Source organism: Nipponia nippon, unplaced genomic scaffold (genome assembly GCF_047370975.1).
Source record: "Nipponia nippon isolate SJK-2023a ecotype South Korea unplaced genomic scaffold, ASM4737097v1 scaffold_14, whole genome shotgun sequence".
NCBI classification, from domain to species: Eukaryota; Metazoa; Chordata; class Aves; order Pelecaniformes; family Threskiornithidae; genus Nipponia; species Nipponia nippon.
The window spans coordinates 3570656-3591193 of NW_028262330.1; the positions used below are offsets into that span (position 1 = coordinate 3570656).

General features: G+C 39.2%; 1 long non-coding RNA gene across 1 annotated transcript in view; it reads left to right on the plus strand.

The window, feature by feature from the left end:
• The window catches only part of LOC148056412 (uncharacterized), a 41547-nt gene that overhangs the window by 3635 nt on the left and 17374 nt on the right, over nt 1-20538 (plus strand). The gene's annotated exons all lie outside the window — the stretch shown is intronic.

Genomic DNA, 20538 nt, shown 5'->3' on the forward strand with positions numbered 1-20538 from the left:
GGTGTCTTTCATCTTTCTGCTCTTGAAGACCTCTGTGCCTTCAGCTTCACAACAGGCACTTGGTGTTCACAGTTATGGGCTCTAAAATGAAGTGTAGTGGGAGATGCAGCTATATGCGTGGGATTTGCAGCTGCTGACAAACAGGTCCTGCTGCATTTATCTGGCAATTTTTAGAAAGACTTCTTTTGCGGTTACATTTCAGTTCTTTCTAATATCTAACCCAAATGTTAATGTATTTCGATAAAGGGCTTGATAACACCTCGAAGACTGCATCTAGAGTTGTGGCCTTTCTGTATGGACAGACTCAGTCTCCTCTACTGGTGTGTTTTCCCTGGAATTTTCCCAAGGTGTGCAAACAGCACAGGGGTTCTTGGTGGGCGTGGAAGACTGAGGCAGGATAAAAATGGTAGTAAATGATCATGGAAACTGAGATATTTTTATATGAGCTGCAATACCTGGGGATGAGTTCTGTCTTTTGTCTTTGTTAGCAAGCTTCTCATGTTCATTTTGCATCAACTGCAAAAAAAAATTGAGAGGTTAAGTATTTAATCAGCCACAACTGCCAGGAGATGTTAGATCAAGTTCTGATGTCCTGTGTGCTTCCTCTGATGCCACAAATTTCACTGCCATGGCTTTTACTCATTCATTTGATGCTGTTCAGATTAATACATTTCAGACTGGTCAGATAGAGGTGATGGGAGAGAATTGTCTTACCCTCCATGTAACCATCCAATAAAGATAAGAAAAATTAGGATAGGTTCATGGAAACAGATGGTAGTGTTGAGATATCGTAGAAAAGCAGCACAAACTCTTCTTTGTTCACAGCCACTCTTCCAGTGCAATCCCAACAGTAAAAGCCAGAGTAGAGAGTTTCTTGTGGAGTTTTAAATACATCTTTTACCCTAAATTCAGACTGGAGAATATCCAGGCACATGTGAAATCTGTTTACATTTCATGGACCTAACTTACTATGCTTCTATGGCTCGCAGGGCTAACTAAACTCATACATGACGGTCATGAAGCAAGCAAGGAGAATCTCATGTCTGGTTATCTCACCTGTGTCACGTACAGACCCATCTATCCCAGTCCCGCTGAAACTGTGAATGGTGTTCTTTGGTTAGAGCCATTGAATGGTGAAGGAAGGGGAAATGGTTACAACATGTACCCTGGCAGCTGGGTACTTCTGGGTTGGTCTCTGGCTGCTGAGACAGAGAAGTGGGAAAAGGCCTAGAGGGCCAAAAGCAGAAGTGATGTTATGAGCAACAGAGAAAGGACATCATACTGTTACGGTCAAAGTCATCCCTTTTCTTTCATATGCTATGACTACTTAGATGCTGCCCACTGCCTGGAGCTCTTAGGACAAAGAGGTTTGTCTGTCTCGCTGTGGTTACAGTCTGTTGTACCAGTAATCGCTGGCGTGTGCTTGTGATAAAGCTCTTTCTAAGCAAACAAAAAGCATGTTACGCTTTGATTCACAGGATATTAAATCTTGTGTGGAGTCAAAGAAACAACTTGCTGTGTGGCACAGAATGACCTGTCCGACTGTAGCTGGTGACCTTTATCCAAATGAAAAACCTTCTTACAAACATCTGCCTTAAATGAGAATGATTTCTTGAAAATGTATGCTGAATACTTAAGTCTTGGGAACTGTAATGCATTTTGATTAAATAAGAACAGTTCCTGTGAAGTTTTGGGAACACTTCATTGCCATATGATAAGCCACAGTAGAAAGTGATAGGAGTTACCCGACTTTGGTCACTTTTGGATTTCCTTCCCTGTTTTGAGAGCGTGGATGCGGCACACGTTTGAGCACTGCTGCTTAGGTCTCTGAGGACTTACCTGGTTACTTACTGAAGGTAACAGGTATGTAAATGTTAAGCAACAATTGGATTCCTGAGAGCAAGTAAAAAGCTTGGACAGGATATAAACAACTTCTATTAAGGCTGGATCCAAAGCTTGGTTTTCTAATTGAGCTTTGATAGGCACTAGTGCTTGGCACCGACTAATTTGGAAATGTGTATCTGTTTGGTTTTTTTGTCTGGATAAGTGTGTGTTACACTAAAGACACTGGGCTATGCCTGTGCACTTCTAGTACAAAGTGGGCTACTCTGTAAAACTGTTAATTGCCTAATATGGAAAGGTTATAATTCTACATATTTCACTGTACTATCTATTGAATAATAGACTAAGTGCTTGATTTAGCAAAGAAAATAAAACTTCATGATGTTTCTTTAAAACTCATTAAGTGATGATAAAAATCTACCAGTTAATCTTATTAATTTGAACTTATATGGAAGTAAATTAGCTTGAAGATGACTTAAATTATCCAAATGTGCTTTTAGGGGTTTAATATCTTATCTGTAGTTTGTTAGGCTATAGTTACATGTGAACTTTTTTTGCTAGGCTAAACAGTTCCTGCCTTTTTCTTCCTTCCCCTAGGTGTCCGTCCCTGCCTCTCATGGCGGGGCTGTACGGATTAAAGTGCAGGACCTTGGAGGAGTGGGTGGGTAGGGCAGCTGCTGCTCAAGCCGTTGTAAGCAGCACTGATGGCGAACATCTAACTGTGGTCTCATGCTCTTTGGATCACTGTTTTACAAAGTCATTATGCAATGGGTGATCTAATTCTTATCCTTTACACTTTTTTTTTTTAAAGTGATCACTGCAAACCTAGCAGGATGCATTTGGAATGCTTCACACACTTTTTGTTTAGTGTGCCTTTTTCCTTAGGCTTTTTAAGCAAGATGAATTGTTGAATATATTTGCATGCTGTTGTGCTTCAAATTATGTATTCACAGATTTTTTTTTTCTCTGCACACAACTAGTGGGTGTAGATACTCATTTTTAATAAGAAAGTGGCAAGGTTCCAAGCCATTATTGTCTGCTTTTTTGTTTTTGTTTTTTTTTTAAAAAAAAAGCGTCATTTTCCCCAAGGAATTATGAACTAAGATGAGGCAGATTGAGGGCAAGCATGTGGTTACAAACAACTTCTGAATAATTTCATTTCAGATGCTCAGTGATGACTTTGAAAACTTTGCAGGTAAAACACAAACTTTTCAAGTAAAACAAAATCCATCAGATCAACAATTCCCTGTGTGTGCATGTTCATTTTGTTTCTTTCCCTTTGTTATTGTATCTATTGCAAGGGAAGTCTAAAATGTTTCTCATATTCCATTCATGCAGAAAACTTTGACAAAGTTCAATATATTTCCATTCTTCAACTTTGTTTATTTTCTTAATTAAACCTCAGCTCTTGTGCAGTGATCTCTTGGTTTTGTGAGAGGAGGGTGGCATTTGGAAAGAAGACATAAGAACATGGGATGAGCCCTAGCACAATAAGAAGTCTCTTGTTTTCCCACCTAGCTTTGAAAGACACTTTGGTAGAGTGTCTTTCCAAAGCTGCTCTTCACTGCCCTATAGCCCAGTGGTTTAAGGGTCTGCAGTTTAAATTCCTTTTCTGCCTGATTTGGAGTGGGGATTTGGACTTTGCTCTTTCGAATGAGCCATTCATAAACAAAATATCTAAGTGCCTCCAGTGGAGCTGTTCCACCTTGGATAATGTAGTTAAAACTGTCAACTACCAAGTGAGATGCTAGCTCAGAAGAACACACAGTGTTGGTCTTGCCCTTTACAGCTTGCTGATCTAGCCTGTGCTTCTTAGACTAGAACATTGGATATCTACTGTGGAAGAACTGGTGTAAATAAACTTTGTCTTGCAGTCTTTGTCCAGAGGCAGCCAGCAGGCTCCTGACACTGTTACAGGAACAGCCATGTGGCTGTCCAGTAGCTCTGCCCCAATGTTTGGGGTTTGCAGATGTAATAGGTTCTTTTACCTCTCTGTCGTAGAAATAAGGTTGTTCTCTGCATCTCATTTTATACTGTAGATTTCAGCAGAGTGTAACTTGTTGCTAAATTGGCAAATCTTTGGTTAAAGTCTTCCCACAAAGCCATGCGGATCTTATAGCCATTTCTACCAGTCCCAGCTGTTGCTCTCATCATTAACGTCCCACAGCTCCTTTAGGCCAGGGTGTCAGATGGTAAGATGTTCTGCTTCTTAGTGTTGATTTCCCGGTCCTAAAGCAGGTAATTTTTTTTCCTCTCAGCACACTATGCTTCTCTCACGGATGTGGTAGTGGAGTTAAAGCAGTATTCATAACTCATTGCTTCGAAGAACCAGTTATGATCACAGCAGAATCAAAAAATGAATGCTAAAACAGAGGCAAAAATGTGAAATACATTACACTGATGACATTATGGCAACATAATGAAGAAACCAAAAGACGCAAGATGAGATCTTATATTTTCCTTAAGTTTAGTAAACCCATTCTTTTGAGCTTTATGGATGTGATGAACATCAATAAGATTGATTAAAAAAGGCTGTAGAATGTTAAAATTACACCATGTTGCTTGCAGCTTCAGTATTATTCATGCTTACAATGGGCCATTACCTATACACTGTTCTTTACAGGGGAAAATAATAAATTAATTGCTTTCTTCTGTCTGTTTTTACCTTGCCTAAAGCTTGTCAACAACTTCTGTTTAAAGATTGCTGCAATTGCCATTTGCATAGTAAAATCTGCTTCTTCAGCTTGGCAGAAACTTTGCCATAAGCCTTGTTTCTCCTGAACAATTGGCTCCGCTTGCTTACAGCGTGCAACCTGCTGCTGTTTGATAGGAGCCACGGGGAGGCGAGTATAGCAAACAGCGAGGTGTACACGGGACAGACCTCGCGGAGGTGGCAGTAGCTTGGGAGGGGCAAGGACAGTGGAAAGAATTGTCCTTCAGGTGAAGTTGCTAGAAGCCTTGCTGTTACCATTACAACCGAAACCAAATCAAAGCCTGTGGCTGCTGTGGGTCATGCGGCACTTTTGTGTTTTGGAGGCTGTATGGTTATTTAAGCCTTATACTTGTATTTACGAGCTGCAAAGAGCTTCCACAGAGAATGATTTCCTCTTAACTTGACTGCATACCAGAAAAAGGAAATCTGGTTTACCTCAAACACATTTGTTCATCCAAAAGATAAGGAGAAAGACTAGAGATGTTGTAAGGTTGATTTGAAGCAAAGTGAAGCTGAGGTGGCATGGTTGGGCTGTATTTGTGTTTATTTAACTTAACAATAGAGTTGTACTTCTGGGAGGCAAATGTTCATGTGGGGGAAATGTGAGGGGATTAAAAAGGGAATTTAATCTTTCATCAATTTCTCTGTGGAGCTGACAGTGTTTGGGTAATTAAACTGTTTACCTACATTTTGTGTGCCTGCTGTTACAGCTGGATGTTGTCACCCTCATTTTTTTCCACTGTATAATTTACTGCATTAGCAAGTTGCTGAGACTTCACTTGCCTGCAAACACATCCATCCTTGGAATGAAGTGAGGGTTCTGTACTCAGTGTACAGGTGCTTTAGGGTTCCATTGAAGGAGAAGGATCAGTTTGATTCATATAATATGTATATTTTTTTAATTATTTGTTCTGAATTGTGCCTGGAAAAGTAGGAGGAATCCTTTCTCCTTTGGAATGAAGGAATACTTGGGCAATTGCAGTTCTGTAGGGAAGCCAGCCAAGCTGTTTCTTTGAAATCTGCTCATACTACTCTGAGTCTCTGACTAGTATAGATGGCTTATAAAAGAGGACCATATGTGGTATTTTCATCATGTATATGCTTTATGATTTCCTAAGGCTAACTTGGGTAATGTCCTTTCTGGATAGGAGGCTGTGTTGTGCTCCCTTCACTGCTTTTTTCGGTGTTCGGAGGAAAGCCAGCCAGACCCGTGCTGGGAGGAGCAGTAGCAGAAGCAACCAGACAGGGCCTCCTGCAGCTCAGACAGGACTTTACCCTGTTCCTGACTGCATCCTTGAGTATTTCCTTAGTATTTTTCACTCCATACCACCACCTCTTTCTCCAGTTCTGTTTTGCTTAGCCTCTTCTGTTGTGGTTTTTTTTTTTTTCTCCATTCTTTTACTTGATCTTTATAAACTCCTCCCCGCACCTGAGAAAGAGGTGATGCTTGTCAGAGCCAGTTCGTGTATTTTTTATTTTTTCTCTTTACAGAACGTCTTCAGAGCAGGAATACTTCACTACTGTGTGCATAGCACAATGGTATCTATTCATGACTGGCTTTTAACTGTGACTTACAAGCTTCATTAACAGTATTATTTCTACCATTGTCTTCATTCTGAATACATGAAGCAGTCAGTTTGACTTGAAAAATCAATAGAAAAATTAACCCTTATTGCTCTGAAAACTCAAACATTAATTTCAAGATCTGCTCTTTTCAAAGGACTCCACTGCTTTCCACTGAAGAAAGGCCCCTTTCAAAATATCAGTCTGAGAGAGGTGGACACTGTTTCTCCTTTCCTTTTTCTCTAGTAGAAACAGAAGCACTCCCTTAGCATGGGCATACCATAGGAAACTTTGACTTTTCTGTTTGTGTTTTAATAGCTTTCACAAAAATTATACATAGAAGCAGATACTAAATCCATCGTGCCACACTTACTTGCTTTCATGTGCTCCTGATGCTTTATGGAAAAGAGTGCCAAAAATTGCCAGTGAAATTAAACTTCTAGAAATGGGCATAAAGAAATGAGATTTCTCCTGAGCTCTGAAACCAGACTGGTGAACATCTGTGGTATCTTTCTGAATGAAAGAGCATCTAGAAAGCTAGCAAGCCAGAGTGGGGCAAGACAGACCAATGTATTTACTGATGCTGGGCATAATAAGAAAGGTCTTAAATAGATGCAAATATTTACTGTGTGGTAAATTCCTTGAATAATCCCAGAGGAACAGTAGTGCTGAGACACTGTACCAGCCTCTGCCCCAGGCTAAGGAAAGAGAGAGAAAGAAGCACAGGGCACAGAACAGTTTATGCAAAACCTGAAAACCAAACCAAAATAACCTGTCAAATTCGCAGCGAATGTCCTGGGCAGAGGCAAGCCTGAGCCACCCAAATTCCTTTTTATCATCGATATGATGAGATACTTGCTAGGTGGCTTTTCGGATCTCTCCTGTAGGCTCTGGATGTTATTCCCAGCCGGACTGCTAATGTGCTACCGCTCTTGAGCAATGCCAGTTCAGCAGCATATAGGAGCCCTAGAATGCGTAAAATGTGAACTAAGAGTTGCTGGCGCTGTCTGGTGTTGATTCACATTGAAATGGTATCAATTTTTTTCCTCTTTGGCATTAACTTTATAGTATATAAACAGGGAAATCTGAGTTCTTTTCTATTAGAAACTTGCATGTATTTTTCGTGCTGAGGCAGACTTGATTCCAGCACTTGTTTACCAAACTCAAAGTATTTTTTTGGTCTGTTTCTATGTAACTGTTTGTGTTGTTCTACATTATTTTTTCTGTATCGAAAATCTTACTGAAAATGGTTCAATTATTCATTTCAACAGACTTCAAAAAGCAAGAAACAAAAAGAAAGGAAAACTTCTATGGAGCGAACTCTAAATTTTTAAAAAAATAAATATACTTTTAAATTGCTCTTGACAAAACAAAAGCAAAACCTACCAAACACACAGTGTCTTCTGAAACTTGAAGCTGAATCTGTTCTTATCGTTAAGCTAAAAAAATACTCTAATAACTTCTAGAACTTGTAAGAAAAGCTGTCTTTTCAACAAGATCCAGTTTTAAGCCATCTGTGATTCAACATGAGCAGTGCCATGCTGATTTTATTCCTCTTAACGTAGATGGGAGAAGTCAATGATATATGTAGTTCTTAAACAACACTATGTGGTAGCATTGTACAGAAGATACTAATTAAGGTAAAATGATTCTGGTAGAGATCATGCAGGCATGTAAAAGGGAGTAATCCTGGAGAAACAGAAGTCTTTATGAATACTTATTTAGATTTATTGCATCTAGAAAACACGTTAGAGCCCTAAAAAACACCATACCTATAAAACCAAATGAGCAAACAAAACTGTATACAAAGGTACTTAAGGATACTGAGGGCTACCTTCCACCCACTTGAAAGAGGAAATATGAGCAAAGAATTATACAGTCTTTCGTGCCGTGGTGGTGCTGACACTCATTTGTTTCAGTCTTAGGGAAGGCTTTTATTCCTTCTCGGGCACTGTATCAATATTCATCCAAGCTTCTGCACCTTACCTTCAGGACAGGAACCCTGTTGCAGCAGTTTGGGTTTGTTTTTTGTTTTTTTGTTTTGTTTTCTTTTTCCTAATACTTCGGGGAAGCTATCTTGCCTTTACATTGAGGAGGACATTGCTAGGGGGTTGTTCAGCAGCCAATCTGTGCAAAAGCTCAAAAGTTCAATTATTTCACCTCCCTTTTAAGAGAGATGACCAAAGCACTTGACGGGCAACATGGGGAGCCAGGAGTGCACCAGACTGAGGAGGAAATGAATGAGTGCAGACAGAAGCACAGAAAAATTTCCTTTTCTCCCTTCAGTCTGCTCAGATAGTAGGGCAGAATGGGGTTGGAAAGCAGCTCATTTGTAATCTCTGTGTGATGAGGAGCTCTGACTGCCGCTCTGACGTGGCCTCGTAACCAGAGGGCCTGATCTGGGCTCTCTTATGCCCCCATATACCTGAAAGCTTCTGCACTGGGATCAAAAAGGAAAGGAGAATCCTGGCTTTTGGGTCTAGTTTGTAAACAATGCTGGCATCGTACAGGAATATAATCACCTACTATGAGCCCTGTTTTCAGTTATCAGAAGACGGGCTGCCATACGTTGGTCCTGATCTACAGAGGTGTAAGCATCGGCTGCATTACATATTCCTGTCGGGCTAAAATCTGAACTCTTGAAGCTCCACAGTGTTTGCTATTTCCATCTGCTCATGGGTTTTAAGGACCAAGGGGACCACTATGATCATCTTGTCTGACCTCCTGCATACACAGGCTGTAGACTTCATGTAGTAATCCCTGGAACCAGCCTATAACTTCCAGCACAACTACAGCATAAAAAGTACAACAAATTTCATAGCTCCTGCAAGAGCTATTCCCAGATTTTAACTACAATATCTTACAGATGAAGGATAAACCTCTTCTTCACAAGGCATTTCGTACCTAACTGTACAAAACCTTTCAAAAACAAACTACGTGTGCCATGCTATGCAATTATTGCAAAAAATAAAACCAAAAAACCCTCCGCTGTTTCTTGTAGAAGTGCCTATTATTTTTCTGGTAATGCTAACCCAATCAAAGTTTTTTGTTTGGTTTTGGTAAACCTAACCCAATCAAACCTTTTTTTTGTTGTTGTTGTTAAATGGCCGTTCCATCTATGTAGTTGATTCTTTTAGTTCTGGTGACATCTAAGCTTTGTTTATCTCTCTGTGTGATGGTCTGGGGGGCTCTTAACTGCTCTAGAAACTGTGTTTGGACTCTTGACACTTCTGGTCTTCAGCAGTCTTATTTTCTCAATAGTGTGTTTTGGTTTTCCTCCTGTTTTGTTTCAGATTACACTTTGATTCTACGCATCTGATGTGGTTTCATATCTGTTTTGTAGGTGGCAGCTATTTAACTTAGGAGAAGACTGACTTCATCTGACTGCTTTGGAATTTTACAGCTCAGCCAATTACTAGTTATTTCTAATAACAGACCTTATTACTATTTTTTTCTAATAAGTGTTATAGAGACATTAACAACTACTGCTTTCTGTAATGGCTTTACAATTTAAATTGCATATAACTTATTTTTACTTTATTATGAAAAATATTACCTTCTTTCCCTTACTCCAAACTGGGCTCTAATACTTAAAACTCAACTATTCTCTTGTTAAATACTGGAGTGTTTCAGATGTTTCATACCTTGTCCTCCCAAATAAATGAATCCTCTATAGATTTAGTGTTCTCTCTACCACTCAAATGGTTTACCGTATTTTATAGCAACTTTGAAGCATTCTGTTTAAACTAACTCCTTTGCATAAATTGCAATCCATGAATATTTCACCATGAGGAAAATAGACAAGTGCATCTTTACAGGGGGAATATGAAGATGGGGTGGGACTAGAATGAGTAAATAAAAGTTTTTCTGTCTAATGAACATCTGACCTTTTAGAAAAATATTTATTTTCTCAGAGCAGGGACATAAGGTTCAAACCTTTGAATGGTTTGTGAACTGAATCTAAAAAAGTATGCACTAGGTTAATCAAGACATTTCATTGAGATATTGACCTTCTTACATTTAGAACAAAGATTAAAACCATTCTGTAATTCTGAAGTCTAAATGAAGAAATCTGTTATAAAATGTCACAACATGACTTTTCAGCAACTTAAAGCTCTCTTGGTGTTTTGTTTTTTGGTTTTTTTTGGTTTTTTTTGTGCCAGAACAGAAAATACATCAGAACAACAACAAAACAAAAAAAAAATATTCAGAGAACTGTTTCCGCAGAATGATTAGCAAATCAATATTTATTAAGAATTATTTAAAAATTAATGAGCAGCTCTGGTTGAGATGCTTCAGAAAATGACTCAGACAAGATACTTGAGCGTTAACTAAGAACTTACCATCTAGCCTCTCCTTTGACAATCCGGAAAGAGCTGCCTGTGTACCTTAGTCTTGGATATTTTTGTACTGTTTTGATATTGTCTGCTACAACGCATGTGTAGTTCTTTCTCTAACCAAATAATTTATGTAGTCAGTCACTTAAATACTATAAAATACCAGATGATATCTTTACAGAATCAGTGTAATATTGCATGGGGAATTGCTTCAGCCAGAAAGAATTTCTCTTGAAGAGTGAACATTGCTAGAGGAATTTCTGATGCCTTTTTTTCTGCAACAGTATATGGTGCTCAATTTAGCATAGGAATCAGCTCATCAAATCACTAAGTAAGGCAGGTGCTTATGTGCTGCTGAATAGAAGCTCTTGTCATTCTTTTCTTCCTTCATCCTCTTGTAAAGAAGCAGAAAGGAATTTCTCGGTTTCCCAGGAGTGTTGCAGCTGATGCCAATGCAACAAGCCTTGTTATTAGGGCGAATGCTCATCATGTTCTCTCTCTCACATGCATAGAGGAATCACAACAATCTGACATGAAATGTTTAGAACATCTAGTGTCTGGTATACAATTATTTATTTTTACACTGCATTCCTACCATGCATTTCAATCATGCTTTGGTATTTTACTGATTCAGAGGTAATGTGTGTCTGAAAAGCTGAAAGCTATAAATTCTATGTTAATTGACAATATAACATCTGAATTTAGAAATACCTGGCATGAATAAAATGTAAAACAGGATGATTATGTGTGATTAAATAGTTGACTTTTATATTGTATATTAGTCATGCCATCATCCAATTAAAAGGATAATGGAAACAATAGTGATTTTTAATTTTTAAACCAGTGTGGGCTGCATTAAGGGGATTATGGAGCTTTATGAAGTAGTTTGCATAATGTAATGATCAAGAATAGAGTCTGAGTCAAAGCTGAGCTGCACATGGTAAATTAGGCAACTTTTAATTTCTCCTTGAGATAACTTCGGACTATAAATTTTGAATATGAAATGTAATGGAAGTGTCTCCAAGTTGGGAAGAGGTTTGCAGAACAAGGTTGTAATTCGTCCTCTTTTTCAAGAATTCTTTTCAGGCCAGACTTTGGCATGTCAGTATTGAGATCAGGTTGGCTGGCTGTGCATTATGTGCTTTACTAGTCCGGACTTTACTCTTTCTTCAACCGAGGCTGATTTAAGTAATTGTGGATACTCTGTGCCAATAGCTGCCACTGTCTTATCCACTGAAGCCTGCTCTGTGCTTTCTGTTGCTTATTGCCATTAGTGAGCCTTGTTCTCCTAATTAACCTAATGATCGTCTTAATTTCATCTGATTAACTGCAACATGGGTAAAAATATAGTAATGCGGCCTCTGATACCATTGACAAAGGTCAAAGAGTTGAACATGATTGTTTCCCTACGTGATCAAAGAGCATAGGACACAATCCAGTGAAATTTGAAGCACCATGGGAAAGGTGTTCAATGTCCCCCCATCCCATTCAAAACTAGCAATAGCTAATCCAGTATCTTCAGCGTGGTTCTGTTCTTCCCAAAGAACAGGGTATTGCAGATATTAGGTTGTTATTGCAGTGGAACTGGTGTTTTTATAGGAAGGCTTTTTGGTCTTGCTTGTATGAAAGTCTCAGCCCTAGCATTAATCTTGTCAGAGGCAAAATGTTTTATACATTGCGTAAAATAGCTGCACATCTGTTGTTTTTAATAATGTTTGCACATTCAGAATGCCTTTAAAAAAATCACGTTATGATCCAACATTTTATGCATCCTTATTGTTCTGTAATTCTTTAAAATTTGTTTGAATTGACTGACAGTTTTATTCTGAAATTTCCCGATTGTCATATTGTGTCACAGGGATCATGAGTGAAACTGACTGGCAAAAAATAGCTTTACACTGGTATGTTAATTACCTAGACTAAAAGATTCCAGTGCTCAGTCACATCACAAAAGAGAGAAACAAGCCTCTTCATTTTTAACAGGAAATCCCTTAATGCAACAATAGATTTATAGCTTAGCTGCTCTAAATTCATCACTCAGTTTCAGTGGTTTAACGCAAAGATGGTCACACTGGGGATACCTGGCTGTAGGAATGTCTGAATCAGTACTCTGGGAAGGTGATGATTTAAATGTTTTCCTGAAGTTGTAAGGGAGATGTTTGCAAAGCAGTCCTAATGATATGTAAAAGTAATTGAAATGTAAAGCTGTTTTTCCTGATTTCCTATTGCATTTGACAGCCTCTTTCCTCCATTATTACATGTGACTACAAGGGAGAAAGAAAGAGAATGGGGTATCAGTCTGCGTGAATGTTGTCTGAAGCTGAGACTGCATATGCAGTGTAGAAATGCTAGTACTATAGATACAAACTGCCTGAGCTTACCTGTGCAAACAGATACAAAAATAGACTAATGCCATTTTTCCACAAAGCTCTGTTGGATGGCAGGGTGCGTTTTACAGAACCCTGGCTTGCAGAGCAGCGATACCACCTTCCCTGAGCTTCCCTGGGCTCATCGGTGGTTGTTTGTTGTACCTTGGGGATGGTAAAGGACAGGGACGTGAAGATCAATGTCCTGTGCGGTTTGTTCGCAGCTCAGACTGAAAACTTTAAAGTAGCCACAGTATTTTAAAGCATACAAGGGAACTCTTCAGTGTTATGGGGACGAAATTGAACATAGACTGAGTGTGGCCTATTATGGCTATAGAAAGCAGGTGAGGAATGAATCGCAGTCTAAAAATAAAGCGTTGCCTGAACATGGGAAGAGCCACGTTAGAGGAAGAAATTTGCAGAACAAACTATGCACAAATCTGGTGCACAAAGAACTCAAGTCTGGCTGCAGCAGCTCTGGTAAAGCACAAAGTTGCTGCAGTGAGTTGGCAACATGAGCTTCTGTGGAAAAATAGGGGAAAATCAGGCAGGTAAGGACGTAAATGGATGCAGCCTTGAGGAGAAGGGAAGTCTGTTTGTCATGCTCTTGCAGCAACATTTATAAGTTTGTCTGACTAGTGGTATAGTAGTTGGTTCACAGCTCACTAAACAATACGGTTTGCTTTTGTTTTTTTTTTTTTTTGGAGAGGGTGCAGCTGGCAGTGAGAGAAAATGCTTACATTTGCTTTGTCCTGTGGGCTGTGCTCTGGGTCACCCTGGGGAAGGAGGAAAGGGAGGCTCTGGGAAAGGCGAGGGGGACCTAGGCTGGAGGGGCAGTGGTGTCCGGCAGGGAGTCTGCTGGAAGGAGAGACTGATCCCTGAGAGGGATTTGGGGGTCAGCTCAGGTCACAAAGCCAACCTAAAGCAACACCTGGAGGGAAGCTGTGCTGCGAAGCAAGGCAGGAGGGACTTATCCCTCCGGGTGCTGTTGGATTGGGGTTGTTTCCGAGCCTTTTATTTACTTTGTCTCCCTCAGCAGACCTGAGACTTCTTTATATTTAAGGGCTTATCTTCTACTTTTATTTCTGTATTTTGTAATAAAATATGGCTTTAGAGACTGGGAACTTTTTCCTGTCTTTTGGTCTGTCTATTTAAAGGAAAGAAGGATGGGAAGAACAGTCCACTTCAAAGTTTTAGCTGAGTTATACCATCAGTCAGCCCTTGAAATGAACCTCTCTGGTGCTACGGTGGAAGAGAACCAGATATGTGAACTGATATTCCAATATTTATTGTTTTTGAAAATACATTTGTTTAAAGCGGCTGCTTTAGAGCAGCAACAAAGATTTTGGTTCCCCAAATGGCATTGCCTGGGAGTTTCTTTTCCCAGACAGTGGAGACATGAGCTGCCTTTTGTGTGATGGACATCCTGGAAAGTTTGTTTCATTACTGTTGTGATTTGCACTCCTCTGTGTCTTAGCCAGGCATGGGCTGTAGTTTCACGTTTTGCCTTTAATCTGGTTCCACTCTGGCATCACTTTGAGTGAAGAACCAGGGACACCAGGGCTTCTAGACAATTCCGAGTAGCTGTTGACATGATTCCCCTCATGCTTAGAAAAATTCAGAAATCACCCAGGACACCAAGAATTTCTTCAAACCAGTGATTTTAAAGTCACACCAACATCTAGTGACTTCAGAGCAAATGGGACTTGACTGCTCATACTCGCACATCATCCTGAAAACTGCACGTGTAGGATTTCCCACACCATGCTCTTCTGTTCCCATAGCTGACAGAACAGCGGTCACCCGCAACACTCCTCTTTGTACCATATAGCCCCATAGCAGGGCAGCAGGTGGTATGTGAGCTGTAGGGGAATTGAGCGGGGTAGGATCTTAGAAACAATCATGTTGGAGGCACAGCAAATGGCTGACTTCCCACAACGAAACATTTGGGTAATCCATTGCCATCTGTCTTTATTTTGCAAACCCACTCAATTGGCCAACACATTCAAAATATCACTGCAACTTATTTCTCAAAGAGAATCTTAAAAAAAACCCAAAAAACAAAAAACAAAAAAAACCCAGCCAGATAAAATTACCTACACATTTTTCCTGTTTAAATTGTAAAACGTTTTTTTACGTTCATGTTGTTATAAGGCTTTGTAAAATAGCCTTTTGTTGGATCAAAAAATGTACTTCTGTGGGAAGTGTAGATGCACGGTACCTTTCATAAATGCTGTAATTTTATTAGGTACTCAAATAAACTATAATGAACTGGTTCAGCCAAGTAGGCTGAAAGGCAATGACTCAAGACTGTGCCATATTTATCTGGGTATGGGTGGTCTAGCACTTAGAGGCAGTGGTACTAGTGCTTGTGCTCAGTTATCTTGTTCCCTCCCTTGCCTACAAGATGCAATAATGCTAATGTCTACATTTACATTATTGGAATGGCTATGCCCCTAATTTGTGTGGGTTTTTTGTGGGGCAAATCCAGAATGGATGGCGGTTGCAAGTCAAATGTATTGCACAATAGAGCTGAGTGCCATCAATTTTTGGCTCATCTGAAGACCTTCTGTCTTAGGGGTATTTCTGAAGAATTAACAAGGGCAAGGATGATAAAGGAATACACTATTGGAGAATTTATCATCCCTAAAGTTTCTTGAATGATGGGCAATTTAAAAAGGTTATTTACTCCAAAGTAAACTTCTTTCCCTTGTTCTTGCTTAGCACTGTTCTTGCTTACAGCTTGACTGGCTGCTTTGTATCTCAGTGCACCAATGCATTAAAAAAAAAGTTAACTGTTCTTTGTATCTTATTTCTGGTTCTTTTGCTGTAATTGCTTTTGAATGAGAAAGAATTCGCTGAAACAAGTGCAAGACTTTTGTGGCAGTGTAAATATCTCTGCTGATTAAGATCATAGAAAATTCTGTGTTGTTCTATGTTGCATGTTGTCTATACTGAGCACTGTTTCTCTTTCTACTCTGATTTCCTAATAAGCCATGCTCTAACTGTCATGCTTCTGGTATTTTTTTTTACCTCATTTGACATTTTTGAGAGGAAGTACTCTTAAGGAAAGCTGGACGAGGATGTAAAGGAGAAACTAGTTTGGGGACTTTCCTGGAAATCACATCACCTAATCGTTAGTTTTCATGGCCTTTTGTTCTCCTATGTCAGTTATGTATCTTGGTATTACAACCATTGTTTTCTTCACAGGAGTGCTGGCAGCTATTTTTAAATGAGTCTGTGATTATTCTCATGTTCCTTCCAGCCACCTCCCACCTCAATTACACTTACTATATGCTCAGATTTAACACTTTAGAATGTAAATGAAGTTACTTCTATGAATAGTGAATTTAATTTTCTTCATGGTTTACTACAGTGTACAAAGTGGGCATGTCCAGCAGCCTTTCTCAGGCAACACCTTCTCCAGTATCAATGTTGGGCCCATTTTAAACTCCATGTTGACTTGCTTCTAATGCTTCAAGTGAATTTGTCTAAGCTGCATGGCTAATGAACCTAACTTCACATTTCTAAGAAGGAGGGGAAGATAACTGATGGCAACCTTAAATAATTGGCTGTTCCATGCCTAATGATGATACAGTGTTAACATCTAATGCTTTTAAACCTTCTAGGAATAAGGTCAAATGCTAAGTGAATCTCCTGACAAGCAAGGTAATCCTCACATCTGAGCGGTATCTGGGAACCATGGCTACATCTTTAGAATTTGCAAGGTACTGGACATTTAAATCTATCATCCAACAGCTTTGAATCCTGCCTTCCTTGAGTCTCAGTGGAATATCATTAGGAAAGAGGGGGAACAGTGAACTATGGAAGGGAATAAGCTTTGGAAAGTTAACCTTTAAAAATTATCACTTCTAGAAGAACAGTGAACTTAACTTTTTGCAGTTAGGTTTGTTACTACAGCTTAAATGGAAAGAAAGCAGAAGTGTCTCCATATAGCAATTTTCCTACGCCACACTAATGAGCAACAGCTTTATGAAGAGTGTAGAACTGCAGGCACTGCTTGCCAGAGAGATGTGCCAGTGATAACCTGTAGTGCCATGGCTATGAAGCACCATGCACGCTTTTATAGGCCTGTATCTAGCTAGGAGGGGTCGTGCGTTTTGCACTTCTGCTCAGTAAATTCTGAGCTTGATTACTGTGAACAGCAAAACAAATCCAGTCGCGCCGTTTGTCAGACTCGCATGTGGCTGTCTTGTAATGCAGGACATATTCCAGTAGGTAAAAACAAGTAGACTATAAAAAAAAAAAAGCAACACCCCAAAAACCCCACTAAATCAAACCCCCAAACTGTAGACCTGGTGCAGACTCTAACACTGTTCAAATATGCAATGAAAAGCTTATTTTGTACATCTCGCTTTTAGACAGCTGGGGAAATTAATGCCCTAGCCTGAGGCCTCTGTGTTAATGACCTCTGGCTATGCAGTGATGAAAGGTTTTGTACATCAACTTGTTCCCTTCTGCTCAAATTCTTTGTGGAGCTACATTCTTTTATGCCGAGTTCTTCAAAACTTAAAATTTATAAATGTATCAAACGTGCATTCTCATTTTCATTTCTCCCTCTTTGCATTGAAATGTGATCACATTAGAGTAGATGTTTACTGGGGAGACAGTCTCTTTTTCAGAGTGATGTTTATGGAGTCTTAATTAGTTTGACTAGTGTGCTCTGAAGAGTAGGCTCCTCCCCATAGATAGAAAATTATAAAGCAGACTTAAAAGAAGGATGATATCATGCAAATGTCTTCCTCCTCCCCCTGCTTTGCATCCATCATGGATCCACAGTAAAAATCTCCCTGCCTCTGATCAGTATTTCTGAGAAGGCACTAACTCTACTAAAAAGACCCTAAGCTCATTTGTTTTTCCAGTACAAAGCCCTTGTGTTGACACAAGGGTCTGGCATCAGAATTGCTGTTAACGCTTTCTCTCTAGCTGCTTCTATCCTTTCGGTTTTATGGCATTATCTTAACAATCCTAGGCCAGGTCCAAGAACAGTGGGATTGCTGAGTTTGCAAAGAATGCTAAACAAAATTAGGCATCTAAAGGCACCTATGCTCCATGTGATTGAAGAAGGCAAGCATGTCCTACGGATCTCTGACAGTGTCTTGGTGTTTCCTTGAAGAAAATATTCTTGATGTAGATAATGAAGCACCTCAGGCTACGTAAGCTCAAATCTTGTGGACTTTTATAGGTAAAGATGCTTCAGACCTTATCCTGTGCACTGTATCTATTTATCAGTGTGATCATTGATAGAATAAAAACCCATTTACAAGCAAGCTTGAATATAAGCTAGAGGAAACTGAATCTAAGCATGGGAAAATTTATAGATCTTAAGGCCAAGCAGAACTATTCAGATTGGCTAGTCTGACCTCCTGTAAATTGAGTAATTCATGTTTATTTTGACCTCATCTTATTTTCCCAGTACGAATGACAGCTCTCTTTGTCCTTTGCATCAGCTGTAGGATAGCTATTAACCTCTTTAACTGCTATTATGTGTAAGTTAGTGGACTATTTTGCTATAGGTTAGAGTGCTATGGAAGGCTGTGTGTAACCCTGGGATATGCTGGCATCTCTCATTCTAACCGAGCGATGTCCTAGCTACAGAAAGTATCTGGTGAGGGGGGTTTCAGGGCATTTCTAATCAACTTGTACCAAATGAGCTCGTTGATTTAAATGACTCATGGCACAAGCACTAGTACAAATCTTACAGGTGGGAAGTCATCTTCTATTTAATTTACAATCCTTAACCATGGTACAAAGATTTAATTCTGAACGAGATTATGATTGTTCTTAACACTTTCTTAATTGCAATTGTTCCTGTTGGAATGGGCAGTGGTGATTTTAAATGTAAAGTGCTCTGCTTATTACATATGCACACAGCTCAATTGGTTTTTAAGAGTATTTGTGGGATGCTTTCTAAAGCACTGTAGGAACATTAATTCATTTCTGGTTATCGAAGTTGTGCTTTTGAACACTGTTTCCTTTGTCTGGTCAACCTACAAGTATATTTGCGTTATTTGTGGGGGAGCATAACAGCGAGAGGATGGCACTTATGTTACTTAAATGGAATTGCTGATCACCTGCCTTGTTTATGAGGATTCTAGCCAAGTGAACAATATTAACACTGGGGCTAATAAAGGGCTTTTTCATATCTTTAATTGATAGTCTGCTTTAGTAGCTTATTTACACTTAGTTTGCTTGCATGAGAATTGTATGATACTATTCAGACTCCTCAATCCTAGAAAATACAATATATTGATTTACTGACTGAAGTTAGAGACTCAAAAATGTGCTTTAATGAGGCCAGTTGGTTTTGCATGCTAACAAAATGACGTGATAGGCAAAACAATTGGAGTTAATCACTGTTAATACCTCTGCCATTCATACAGGTAGCATTAATAGATGTATTTGGAATAGAGCTCATATTGTCAAGAATTTCTTATTAGTTTAGAAGTGATTGCAGAATTAAAGCAAAACGCTACAGGACTAAATAATTTTAGCCTGTCTGTATTCAAGCTACAGTACCATATTTTCATAGAGGAAACTTAAGTGACTGAACTGATTGCTCTCTGGTTTAATGTTTTTTGCAGAATGAGTGGAATGAGAGATGGGGCAGGGGGAGTTGTATCTGAAAAATTGCCTGATTATTGCAATATTGTGGTATGGGACTGTAAATAAGAGTTAGTCAATGGCTGGATAAAACAGCGTCTAACATTGTCCTGTGCATGTACTCCAGAAGGATGTGCATTCATTCCTGCAGCTTTGCCTGCTCCTGTGTCACCTTCACCCTGAATTGCTCATTATCTCTGTGCCAATTAGCTGTGAGGGTTTGATGAATACTGTCAAGCTCCACCCACCTGTGACAGCAGACAAGACTCCTGTTTCAATATTCCTGCTGTTCTTCATCTGCTGGCAATCAACTAATGCTGTTCCTTAAATCTGTGTCTTCTCGACAGCTTTAAAACTAATATATCTTTATGATGAATGTGTGAATTTATATCTCAGTTGTTTCAGGCTGCTGGCAGACTCAAGTAATAATCAGTTTATGTTTTGGCAAGAATATGTAGATGCTAGATATTCCATGAAACTTGTACTAAATCATAGTTTCTGGAGAACAAGCTAGCAGCAGCTTCAGGTTATTTCAGCTGCTGACTTCTATATCTCTTACTGCTTGGTCTGTTTACTCTTGAACAGCATAAGAGCCTGGTGGCAGCATCCCTGAGAAACCTGTAAAGAATGCGTCGTGTTTAGGGCGAGTCTTGTGCGTTGCTTCCTGCTTCCACTTTCAGGAGTTTGTGCTGTCGATTAAATTTTAAATAAATAAATAGTTGTCATTTTAATCACAACTGCATTCACGGATCTATGAAGAGGTGGTTTTGACATTTTTCACACCTCAAAGTTTAATTAAAACATACTTGAAAACAAATAAAAAATTGGGGATGACATTTTACATGAGGTTTTACCTGAGCTCTGTAATTCCTGATGAGCAGCATTAGAAGGCAGACTTTATGAAGGGATGTGGATTAAATGTTATACTATTTTATGGCTCTAAGACACCTGTAAGAATAAGTCATAGCAGAAACAGAATAATCAATATTATAAGCAAGAGCTCTGGACAGTACAATGTGAGTTTAAAAAGTGACAGGTATTGCTAAAATATTTTGAATGGATTTCATTTTCCAAGCTAACCCTTACACACCCC